General features: G+C 42.5%; 1 long non-coding RNA gene across 1 annotated transcript in view; it reads right to left on the bottom strand.

The window, feature by feature from the left end:
• Window positions 1-13,250, bottom strand: part of LOC125437449 — a 65,726-nt gene that overhangs the window by 40,338 nt on the left and 12,138 nt on the right. The window lies entirely within an intron of this gene.

Below are 13,250 nucleotides of genomic sequence, written 5' to 3'. Positions count from 1 at the left end.
ACGGATTTCCCTTAACATGTCTGTATTCAGATGTTAACCAATACTTTTCTGGGAGAAGACAATTTAGCATAAAGGACTGATTAAAACTCCAATTTAAACTTCTTTAAAAAACACATTGATCTTTATCTGTCCTATGTTGCAATCTGCAATTAAACTCACTTAACCAGATCAAGCAGACTGCTAAGCATCACCAACTCCATGTTAACAGGCCTTTATGAGTAGTAAGAGGGAGGCAAATGAACACCCCATCACAACATCTGCTCCTAAATGGAATTTTTAACTGCAGTTTGAAGAAACCTGGACTCATGTATACAATTTTTATATGCTAGGAGATGCCCTACACCCTTGTGAAGTGAGATAGAACTATTTGAGTTCAGTTTGCACGCTAGCCTTCATATAGTCCACTAGCAGCAAAGCCCTTTGTGGGAGGAGATGCAATGAGCCCTCCCAGACACACACAGTGTACTTTCTTGTGGCCATAGCTGCCCAGCATAGGCGTGGGGAGGACCGGGCCTGGGGGGCAGCAAGCAGGAAGCCACCAATGGGCCATCCTGGATCGCTGTCCCGGGTGACTGCCCTCTCCTGCCCCCCTTTCCTGCAACTCATCATTCGTGCTGGCTGGGCTGAAGTTGCCCTTGGACCTTGCAGGTGGGTTGGTGGAGCCAGGGTGGGAGGCCAGAGGCCAGGGGCCCAGACTGAGTTAGTGGGAAGGTAGGTGCTGGGGTGAGGAAAGATCGGATGGGGGGAAGGGGTGGCTTTTGGTGGACCCAGCAGGAGAGCATGGGTTGCTGGTGCTGTGCTGCTAGTTTCAGTTTTGGGTGCAGGGAAGGCTGGGGGCAGGGTTGGTGGTTGCTTCCCAGAGTGGCAGCAAGCAGTGTGGGATGAGGGGGGCAGGGGCCCCTGGTTCAATTTGGGGTGTGGGAAAAGTCAGAAGGGGGGAAGGGCTCTTGTCCCAATTCTGTTCACACTCTCTCGCTTGCTTTAAAATTTTTATTTAGGCTTAAAAGATTTACAAACGCAGAACAAAACCCACAGAAAATACATTCAGCAAAAGGATCCTGATTTCACTTGAACTGAGTATTGACAGATAAAGACATTACTAGTTACTCTTAGATAACATATGCAAAATTAGTTCTTAATTGGTATCACTGATGAACTTTAACCTTTTCTCTATTAAATCTTATTTTTGATTATCTATCCCTCAAATCCACAAGTCATCCTGTTTTACCCAAAAAGCCCATCTAGGGTTTACAATCATCCAAAAATTTAGATAAATTCTTTTCTCTAAGTAACAAAGCGAGTTTAGCTATCTCAATTAACTCTAACAACTTCACAACCCATTTTTCTATTGTAGATATAGGTCAGGGGTAGGGAACCTGCGGCTCTCCATATGTTCAGGAACTACAATTCCCATCAGCCTCTGTCAGCATGGCCAACTGGCTATGCTGGTAGGGGCTGATGGGAATTGTAGTTCCTGAACATCTGGAGAGCCGCAGGTTCCCTACCCCTGATATAGGTGGAGGGGTTTTTTTACTGAATAATAAAATTTATTTTTACTCTACTGTGCACTATCAGCCTTGGCGTTATTCTTAATTTCTTTAAAACCAGATTGCTACCAGGGGACAGGGGAGCGATGCACCAGGCGCACGGCTGCAGGAGGCGCCAAAATCGAAAATATATTTTAAAACTTTTTTGTTTTTACTTTGTTGGCCGGCAAGGGGCGCAGTTTTTAGGCTAGCGGCACCAAAATTTCAGGATAACCTCAGACAATACTCCTTATTATACCAGCCAGGTTTGGTGAAATTTGGTTCAAGGGGTCCAAAGTTATGGACCCCCAAAGGGGGTGCCCCCATTCCCAGTTGTTTTCAATGGGAGCTAATAGTAGATGGGGCTACTGCTAACTTAAACATTGCTCCCCTGACAGCGTCCTCCAATTTTCCCCAGATTCTATCTTTAAATCACCCCACCTCCCTTCTGCATAGGTTTAAAGGGAGAATCTGGGTTCTCTAGATTAAAAAAAACTTTGAAAGCATTGTCAAAGGCTTTCACAGATGGATTCAACTGGTTGTTGTGGGTTTTCCGGGCTGTGTGGCTGTGGTCTGGTAGATCTTGTCCCTAATGTTTCATCTGTATCTGGCATCTTCAGAGGTGTATCACAGAAAGAAGTCTGTTAGAAGTCTGGCTAGAAGCACCAACATTTCAGGAATACTTTGGGAGACTCCCCTGATGATACTACCCAGGTTTGGCGAGGTTTGGTTCAGGGGTCCAAAGTTATGGGCTCTCAAAGGGGATGCTCCCATCCCCCATTGTTTCCAATGGGAGATAATAGAAGATAGGGGCTACACCTTTGAGGGTCCATAACTTTGGACCCCCTAAACCAAACTGCACCAAACCTGGGAAGTATCATTGGGAGAGTCTCTTACTGATACCACCCAGGTTTGGTGAAGTTTGGTTCAGGGGGTCCAAAGTTATGGACTCCCAAAGAGGATGCCCCATTCCCCATTGTTTCCAATGGGAGCTAATAGAAGATGGGGGCTACACCTTTGAGGGTCCATAACTTTGGACCCCCTGGACCAAACCTCACCAAACCTGGGTGGTATCAGTAAGAGAGTATCCTAAAGATGTCCTGAAAGTTTGGTGCTGCTAGCTTAATTTCACCCCTGACAGCAGGAACCCTCCAAATTTCTCCAAGTTCTCCTTTTAACTCTACCTCCTTCAGCATGGATTTAAAGGGAGAATGTGAGGTCCCCAGTTTAAACATTGAAAGTGATGCTGTTTCAGGGTGGGGGATAATCCACCCCAAAAAAAGCATCACTTTCAATGTTGTTTTAACTGGAGACCCTAGATTCTCCTAAGGAGGAGGAGGAGGAGGAGGAGGAGGAGGAGTTTGGATTTATATCCCCCCTTTCTCTCCTGCAGGAGACTCAAAGAGGCTTACAATCTCCTTGCCCTTCCCCCCTCACAACAAACACCCTGGGAGGTAGGTGGGGCTGAGAGAGCTCCGAGAAGCTGTGACTAGCCCAAGGTCACCCAGCTGCCGTGTGTGGGAGTATACAGGCTAATCTGAATTCCCCAGATAAGCCTCCACAGCTGAGGCAGCAGAGCGGAGAATCAAACCCGGTTCCTCCAGATTAGATACATGAGCTCTTAACCTCCTATGCCACTGCTGCTCCCAAGGTGGATTTAAAAGGAGAATTTGGGCTCTCTGGTTTAAACACCATTGAAAGTGATGCTGTTTGGGGGTGGATTCCAGAATCACAGTGGCTACCCATTGGGAGGGCCCCCGCAAAACTCAGATTTTGCACCAGGCTCCATTTTCCCCAGCTACACCTCTGCCCAGAGGGGAGGGCAGAAGGGCCTGCTGGCTGCGAGCCCAGCTGGTGGGGGGACGGGGGGCAGGGAAGGGGAGTCTGCCGTGCCCGGCCTCGGAAAGCTGCTTTTATAAGCACTGAGGGCGGGGGCGGGGCTTGGGGAGGCATGGCCATACCCCAGGGGTGGGTGTGGGCGTGGCCACACCCCTGAACCCCCTCATAAAAAATCTATACCTACGTCCCTGGTTGGCATGTTTGTTACCTGACTTTTCCAGTATGTTCTAAACATTTAGAATTTAGATAACCTGGAAAAGCAGCAGCAACATGAGTTTATCTTCGCACTCTGGTCATCCTTGGAAGCCCTACTTCAGTTGTCCCGCCACCTCAAAGAGATTTCTCGGTTGTGGTACTAAAACTTAGGAGTTCCATCCCAAGGAAGATTGTTTTATCTCCATCTATTGGCGTCTTCCACCTCAGGTGAAGACTTTTTTGTTTCAGTAATGATTATTGGCCCTTCTCCCTAGTCCTGTTTTTATTGAATTATTTTGTAATGTTAATGTTTTAAATTATTTTAATGTTTTATGCTGCCCCTTGAAAATCCTGATGGGGATGAAAGGCAACACAAAAATGTTTTAAATAAAATCACCACCACCACCACCACCACCACCACAATTTATTTCAATACAAAATCAGCTTCAGAAAATCAACAAACTGTTTAAAAACATAGTCAGCTGCTTTGGCATACCACTAGTCTGCAGGCAAAATTTACCAACTTTTAAAGTTATCTCCTGGGAAGAGCCAACAAGAAGAGTAAAGACATAAATTGTTCAGATCTTCCCAGTATGATTGACAAAACTGAAGTGAAATAGTGATTTTAGGTATCATTATAAAATGAGTAGTGCAGCAAAACATACTTCGCCTGTATTATGTGGAGAAAGTCTACCTTCCAGAAGGGTGGAGGGTAGACCATTAAAACATGCCAGTGTTAAAATTCTCCAATATTTGGGGATCTTGAGGGTTTGATGGTCAAAATTATTTGGTGCACTGCAAAATAACTGGATATTTTTGTATCTGTGCCATTGCAGAGTCGCATATTGGCTCTCAACTTGCTCAATCTTTTTTTGAGCGACTTCACTCCAATTTTGTCCAAAGTAGATAGACACAGTTTTAAACTTGGTGCTGCCCATGTATCTGTCCTGCTTTATGCCGATGATGCAGTGCTGTTATCTTTATCTCTTGTTGCCCTTAAACTAATTTTACATCACTGTACCCAGCACTGTCCAGAAAACCGAATAAAACTGAGAAATCCAAGATAGTTGGGTTTTTTGTTTTTTTTTTTGCTAAAAAGTGGAAACCCTATCATTGGTCTATTAACGACCATAAGCTTGGAACAAGTAAAGCATTTCAACTACTTTGGCATCACATTCAGTTATAATCTATCCTGGTCACACCCAAGGAAAAAAGCCCTAATTAGTGCCTCTCATAATGCTGATGCAATAACTCATTTTCACTATACAACCAGCAATCAATACATCCCAGAGCCCATAAAAATATTCAGTCCCAGAATTGGCTCTCAACTCCTGTACGGTGTTCCCACCTGGATCAGTGCAGTCAATCAATTAATTCTTGCCACATACGTTTCTTCGGAAAATCATCTTTTCCCGCTTCTCACTCGGTCTCTTATTATGCCTTGTGCATTGCGACAGGGCAGACTACTATTGAAACAAAGGCCTGGTTAAGGACATTTAAATTCTGGCTTCAGACCCAGTTTTCTCAATCTGCCTCTAGTCTTGTATACTTACTGCTTATGGAGTCAACATCCTCTCATTGACATTCCATAACTGAGAACAAATTATCAGAGGTTGGTTTATCTGTTGACTCGCTGAACGTGTTGTCATTTTCTGAGGCTTTGTATACAATTAAAAGCCATTTAGTAGATGCACATGCGAAAAGTCACAGCAGAAAGGGCCAACATGATTCTAGCACCACAGTACTGGCCAAGACGGCCCTGGTTCTCCACAATATGGGAACCTGGAGTGGTACCTCCTTACAGACTCCTGGTGATGCTGAACATGCTTTCCCAGGGACCCCCTCTGGCACCCGAAGCCAGAGTGGCTCAACTTGACCATGAGGCTCTTTAACAGAGCAGGATAAAAGCTAAAGGATCTCAGACAGGATGACCACTCTCTCTTAACTTCATGCCGCCAGGCCACCTTTAGAATATACAATTCATCCTGGAAAGTGTTTGTTTGCTGGTGCAGAAGAAAACACATTGAGCCAGATTCTCCATTGCTAGTCCCAGTGCTAGAATTTTTACAGGATGGCTTCAATACTGGTCTTCGTAGCACTTTCATCAGGCGCCAAGTGGCTGCCCTCACCACCATTTGGCCACTGTTTCAAGGCATACCAGCATCTGGTCACCCAGACACAACACGTTTTCTGAAAGAAGTTCAACAGTCTCAACCCCCTCAGGTCCACAGGTATCCTTCTTGGAGACTACATTATGTCCTCTCAGCTTTAACACGTTCTCCTTTCGAGCCGATCCAATCTATACAGCTGAGATGGCTGTGCATGAAAGTGCTGTTTCTGATAGCGGTCATTCCAGCCAAATGAGCCTCTGAGCTGAGGACTCTCTCCATAAACTTGAATCTTTGCATCTTCCACAAGGATCCTACCTTCAAACCTAAGGCCACCTCCACCTTCCATCTACGCCAGGAGATCATGCTACCTAATTTTTGCCCTCAACCCATTCATCCTAAGGAGAAGCTGTGGTACAATTTGGACGTGCAACATGCCCTCAAGGATTTCATCATCAGAACTGAGTCTATACATCAAATGGAATTCAATGTCTCCCCCCAAAAAACATTGGAGGCCAGATGTCAAAAGCAGCTATTAGCTCCATGCAACTGCATCATTGAGGCACACAAGGTGATCAACCTGCTAGTCCCTCCTGGGATTACAGCTTATTCGATATGCAGTGCCACCACTAATGCAGCATTGAGGCATAACACAACAGTAGAGGAGATTTGCAAAGCAGCCATTTGATCCTCTACTTCATCCTTCATCAGATATTATAAGTTACAATTCTGGGCGGATGCCAAGGAGGCATTTGGACATAGAGTTCTAGAGCACATCCTGGAAAACTAACAATGACCCACCTTGTTTTTACGGACACTGCTCTGGGAGATCCCAGCAAAATGCCCTCCGCCTTCACCATGAAGGGACCTTCTCCTGGTAGGTTAGGAGGACATCTTGGTCCTCCCATGTCATCATTCGCATCCAGTTCGAGCTGTTCATATAGTTGCGTTTTTCCTCAGAGATGTTATATGTTGCTTCCTGTCACTGCTATTTTTATGAATGTTATAGTTATTACTAGTCTTAGTAGGGACTGCTTGGTCAATCGAATACTGGGGCAAAATTGAGCCTAGTCCACAGACAGGAAGTGATGAAAGACTTTTTCCTGCCTCCCTGGAGAAGGGTGGGAATCACCCAGCAAGATGTTCTCCTAGCCTACCAGGAGAAGCCCCTTCACGGTGAGTATCCAATGGACCGTTTTAGCCAATAGGTGAAAAAGGAGGCATCTAGAATTTCCACTATCACTGTTTTGAAGAGGAAGTCACATTCCTTTATTCTGGAGAAATCACAGTCCCACACTCTTAGATCACAATCTAAGCTGCATGACTAACAACTGATTAGAAGACTGCTTAAGCCATCTACCTTAGATTTGGAAGCCTTGCTATCCAGAACTGGAGAGCAGAGCTGCCATCCGGAACTGGAGAGCAGTCTAAGCAGCTATATATCTAATTTCCAACTCAATTTTTTTTAATTTAGGAGATCTAGAGATGATAGTTTAAAAATTTTTAGAATCAGGGAACAAAGATATATACCTTGATGGATACAATTAATTAATTAATTGAACAGGAAAACTATTAGTTTTCAGATTGATTTGTTTAGACAATGCAAGAGGCCCTCTAACAATTGCCATGACTAGGAATGTAAGAAAGACAAAAAAAGCCTATAGAGAATCGTATTATAGATACAGATGCAATGTGGAGGAGGCAGAACTAGAGGAGTTGAAAGATCTTAAAAAGAAATATAAGAAATTATCTGCAGGAAAAAGAAAAAAACTTCTGAGAGGGCTTGGATGCAATTAAAGCAGGCAATTCCCAACTCTTCCCCTTGCCTGCAGATATTTAAATCCTCAGATGAGAGGCAGATTGACCCCCAAAAGGTTTCTCTGCAGACTTGGGAGATCCTCTAGGTCTGCAGAAAAATCTGAAATTTGGGGAAAAATTATTGGGAGGTTTAAATTCCCTTTATTTTAAAAATGCTGGTGTCCATATTGGTGAGGACACCAGCAGCATCACTGGACTAAGGGTTGCAGCAGTTGGAGATTTTTTTTGGGCGGGGGGGAAGCTGCAGCTGGTTCCTTAGCAGAGGATGACAGCCTCAATGGATCTGGGATCAAGGCAAGCAGCAGTGATGGGGAGAAAAAGCTGCAGCAGACTCCACAGCAGAGACCAGGAGCCTTGCTGGCCCCAGGGGATTTGTTTTGTCAGCAACAGAAATGGAGGGGGAAAGAGAAAGTTGAAAAAACGTTACAGGTAAATGCATCAGTTGTCTTCTGCATAGGCATGCCTGGGAACTGCACAGGTGTACGCTGGCCACAGAGATGTGACCAGAAGGCTTCAAGAAGCATTCAAGCATTAGGAGCACTCTCCCCTTCCCCTCTTAAATTCCTGCCCAAATGGATAAGTGAAAGGAGACAGGGAGACTTCTCTCCCTCAGTTCGCCATTTGCCACCATGGAAGAGTACCATCAGAAGATAAATAGACCACAGTGGAAAAGAAGTACCTGATGAATAGCATAGACCTCTGATCTTCACATCTACATCAATTAAAGTAACTATCACAGAGGCCATCAGATTCTTAAAAAAGAATCTCACAAATGACAAGATGATATTGTACCCTCACCTTAAGCCAGCTACAAAATTCACAGTATTCATCTGAGTGTATGGAATGCCATTAAGAACAGACCATTTTCAGACAATGTCCTCAGCTTACGTTCAAGGCAGATAAATTTCTCCAGATCTCCATTTCTGACCATGTGATTCTAATCAATAAGTTCTTGCCCACTTTTTAAAAAATGCCCATTGTATAATATTATCCAATCTCGACTGAATCAAGTTACCGTATATACTCGTGTATAAGTTGAGTTTTTCAGCACATTTTTTGAAAAAGCCCCCCTTGACTTATGCACGAGTCAGCTGTATTTTAAAAAATATTTTAGGGTTTTTACTTTGTCAGCCACAAGGGGCCCAGTTTTTAGGCTAGCGGCACCAAAATTTCAGGATAACCTCAGACAACACTCCTGATTATACCAGCCAGGTTTGGTGAAGTTTGGTTCAAGGGGTCCAAAGTTATGGACCCCCAAAGGGGGTGCCCCCATTCCCCGTTGTTTTCAATGGGAGCTAATAGTAGATGGGGCTACATTTGAGCTTCTCATTTTTGTTACCCAGATGTAGAATTCTCCATTTATCTCTGTTGAATTGCATCTTTTTCACTGACTACTCAGAGAGGGAGGACTAAAAAAATTTCCACTTCCTGTCTCCCCTCCAGGGACTTATGGATCAGATTAAACACTTTCCAAACTAATAAATGTAACAGGAAGAAAACAATGAATGTGGGATACTAACCAGAACAGATTAAACAGCACAGTTTTTGCAGACAGGGTGTCAGGACAACAGTAGCCAAAATGACCATGTACTGGGAAAGCATACTGATTGAGACTTTCCTTTCGTTACACTCTCCAAGCATGTAAACGTGAGCTCTCAAGATGTTCTCTTTACTTCAGAACAGAAGGAACCCTCAAGGTAAGTTTCCAAGATTCCATTTTCCTCTAAGGCTTTGTTACAGTCTTTTCCCCACCTCCCCTGATCTTTTTTCCCCCTCCAGCAAGGTAGGACAGTGGGTTACTTTTTACCCAGTCTGTGGATAAATTTGTCCCCGTGGTTTCAGAGAAAGGTGAAGAGGTCAACAATGTCAGCTCATAAGGACGACAGGAGACATGCAACAGTGGATGTGCAGTAAGAGCCCTGTATGCCCCCCTCATGAGGATTAGATATCATTCTAAGTGCAGAAATGCATCTTGGATTTAAGAGCTGCATGTGTCCACAGCATGCTGCCCATGTCTTCAAAAGTATTTTACTCATTATAGAAGAGAAAATATTTCACAGGAGGCCTTGGGAAAAAATGAGGAAAACCTCTTATTCATGATTTGTCTGCTGAGCATTTGTCTGCCTGAGCATTGATGGATCTCTGGATGTGCTCTGCAGAGATCGATCGTAGATGCATTTCTGACCATAGTAGATTTTTCTTCGCTTCCCAACGTAAGGCAGATGACCTGGACCCCTTGCTTGTTAATAAGGGCCTTGGCTTATATGTTGCTGGTCCTGATGAGGATGTGCTGGTGCCAGATTGATGACTGGAAATGGAGAGAAGCCTCATCCTGATTGCCCTGGGTTCCAGGATACTGGTATTCAGTCTCTTTGTCCAGAAATCCTGGACTGGTTGATCTTGAAGAGATGCTCCACAATTGAACAGATTGGCTTCTATGAAGATCTGTATAATTTTCTTCTGGATACAAGATTGTCTCTGAACCAGATTGCTGGTTTTGGGCCACCAGATCACACTTTGTCTGACCAAGGTTGTTGGAGGCAAATTCTTGGCCCTTTTCTGTATTATCATGTTCTGATGTGGTTGAAGAAACCACTGTACAGAGGTGTAGACAAATCCATGGAACCAAGTCTATGGACGAGATCTATGTCTATGGACGAGATCATAGTAACTGGGTTAGAGACATAACATTTGATCTGGCTTTGGAGATGTTCTTGGCCAGAGTTAATAACAGGTTGACTTTCTCTGCTTTAAAAATTAACATGTTCTTTTGGATGTCTATGATGGCCCCTAGTTGTTGACATCTCTGTGTCAGAAAAAGGTTGCTTTTGTCTCTGTCCAAAGGGTACCCATACTTTTTCAATGTCTGCATAACTGTATATTTCAAGGCTTTTTCTTTGTTTGATGAGATAATCCGGTTAATCTTTCAGGTACAGATCAATCTGCATTCCGTACCTTCAGGCAAGAGCTACTAGTGTCACCAGAATCTCAGCTAACGCTAAAAGAAGCAAAGCTAATCTGAAAGGGAAGACTCTGAACTAGGAGTGCTGATTTTGGCAGTGAAATCTGAAAAACCTGAAATGGTCTGTGTAGATTGGGATATGTAAACAGGTTTCCAAACAAGTAAACCAAACAAGTAAAATACAGTATTTCAGAGACTATAAATTAAACAATTATGAAAAAGATACATTTATTTGGAGATTTCCAGTCCTTTATGACATTCAGTTCTCTCCAAACAAAAAACAGAAAGCATCCATTTGTTCAGGACATGACATAACTTAGAATCTGAATCCATAGGATTAACCATTAAGGAGATCTTCTCCATAACCATAAGATCCCAAGTTTCAAGCTTCCACAATGTGAAAGATGGCAGGTTTTTTCCAATTTTTTTCTGTTTGCTGAAGTACACAAGCATACCATTGCCAATACAGTTTAACAGAGAAAGCAAGTTAACATATATTGGTTTATTGATTTTACATACTCATGACATCCTAGAAAGCAAAAGCATACAAACTGTTAGCGATGTTCTTTCCCCCAGTAATGCCTCAACAAATAAAACTAAAATTGTGAATCAGCCTGATTTCCTGTGTAAGTGACCACTGGAGTTACATTTTGGAAATTAACCAAAATAAGGTTTGGCAGCTGTCTCCAAACTACCACTGAAATATTGCCAGCTGAACATCCCCTAATCTCATGAATAATAGATGAGTGTAGAGTAGAACACCTTACCACCAAAAAGAAATCTTTAAAGATTGTTTTATATTAAAATATAAATTAAAAGCTGAATTGGAACACAATTTTATTGTACCTCCCTTTCCACATTAAACACCTAATCCACTCATTCTAGCACAGTGGTGGCGAACCTTTGGCCCTCCAGATGTTATGGACTACAATTCCCATCAGCCCCTGCCAGCATGGCCAATTGGCCATGCTGGAAGGGGCTGATGGGAATTGTAGTCCATAACATCTGGAGGGCCAAAGGTTCGCCACCATGGTTCTAGCAGGTTTGAGATCCAAGCCAATATTCCTAATTCCAAAAACACAACTAAAGTTTTTTTAAGTTGTCACCATCTGTCATTATTTTAAAGCCTTTTCCCCCTGGTGTCTCGTATTTTTGGAATATTTCTTCATATTAGCAGCAGATAAAAATGTAAACATCTGCGAACAGATCAAAATATAGACGTGGGAGACAAAAGTCTTACACTGAGAACTGTCTAAGTTTATTCTTGGATATTTATAATCACCCCAGGCAACTTCCAGTATGTCTTTCACAATATCTTAAAGGCCAATAATACAATATGGTTAACATTTTATTTTCAGTGATCCATCCATGTAGCATTACCAAGTTTTTGTGAGGATCAGAAGTTGACAGAATATAAAAATGCATGAGATAGGAAAAACACAACATAGGAGCAAGGGAACAAGTTCAACTGACCTTACACATTTTAAGTGGTCTGTGGAGATAGCCCTTCTTACTAGGCACTTACTAGTTTGGGATTAAAAATGATAATGTGTAGGTTGGAAAAACAACTAATACTTTGCAAGGAAAAAAACCAGGCCACTTGCCTACAAGCAGGGAAGCATGTTCAAGATGCACATGGCAGGTTGTTACAATTTTGAACCAATAGAAAAAATGTTGTGAACAGTTGTTTTACTTTTTGCTACATGTTTGAGGAGGGCTGATGAGACTGACTCCTTGAATTCTGAGGGAACTGGGTGCGTTAGAACAAGCCTTTGCCGTCCATTTCTCTGAGGTGTTCTAGGGCAGTGTATTTAAGGCTTTATTTTGATAGTTGATTAATTGCATGTTCAATTGTGAGGCAAATTTTATGGTTTAAGGGCACCAAGACTCTTGAAGAGAGATTTAAAAAGAGCAGCAGTTGTATTTTTTACTTAGAATGGGCTGATGTGCTTAAACAGCAAAGAAAACAGGCTATAAAACAAAGTACATTCAAGATGTGGCTAAAGTAAACACTTTCTTCTTTAAACAAGTTCATGTCAGAAAGCTTTATATATAATTTAATTCAATTGGTCAGAGATAACTTATCTTAACACTGAAAAGTATTTTTCCTATCAGAAGTCATTCATGGAATTCACCTTAACATAAGTTGCCTCTAATCTCCTCCTTTCTGAAGAACATACTAGATTAGACAAATATGCTTATACAAAACATTTTTGGCTGCCTTCCGACTTTGCGGAACTGAAGGCAGTTTATACGTATGCTGGGTTCTAATCTCGATGCTTTTCCACCCTCAAGACAAATTCATTTTATAATATAACTTAAATTAATAAGAAACAGACCTTAACTATCAACTGCCTGTTCTTACCCAAACATTCTGTCATCTCTCTGAAAGCTGACTTGATAAAGCTGCAATCTTCAATCTGCGCAGGCCTTCACATGGCAGCTTCTAGATGGATACTCCCCTCTATCACAGGCTGGTTAAAAAAGGGAGAGTCCTTTAGTTATTTCTTTCAGATTTCCCACCTGTCCCAGCCAAACTGCACTGCCTTTCGTTAAATCAAGAAAGTGGGTGAGGACTCACACTTTATTTCTGACTCATGAAAGCTTACACTAGAAGAAATCTGGTTAGTCTTAGATATGCCCCTTGATTTCTGGTTTGCTATATAACACCCACAAATACATATTTCTGCTCATATCATAGTCCATGTAAAAGAACACTGCACAATTCCAATGATTAGGTAAACCAGCCTATCATGGAACATAAATACCTGCACTTTTCATACACAAATTAATTTTATTACA

The sequence above is a fragment of the Sphaerodactylus townsendi genome, linkage group LG08 (genome assembly GCF_021028975.2).
Source record: "Sphaerodactylus townsendi isolate TG3544 linkage group LG08, MPM_Stown_v2.3, whole genome shotgun sequence".
NCBI lineage: Eukaryota > Metazoa > Chordata > Lepidosauria > Squamata > Sphaerodactylidae > Sphaerodactylus > Sphaerodactylus townsendi.
The sequence above is the reverse complement of the archived record's forward strand: the minus strand, read 5'-3'. Positions and strand labels throughout refer to the sequence as shown.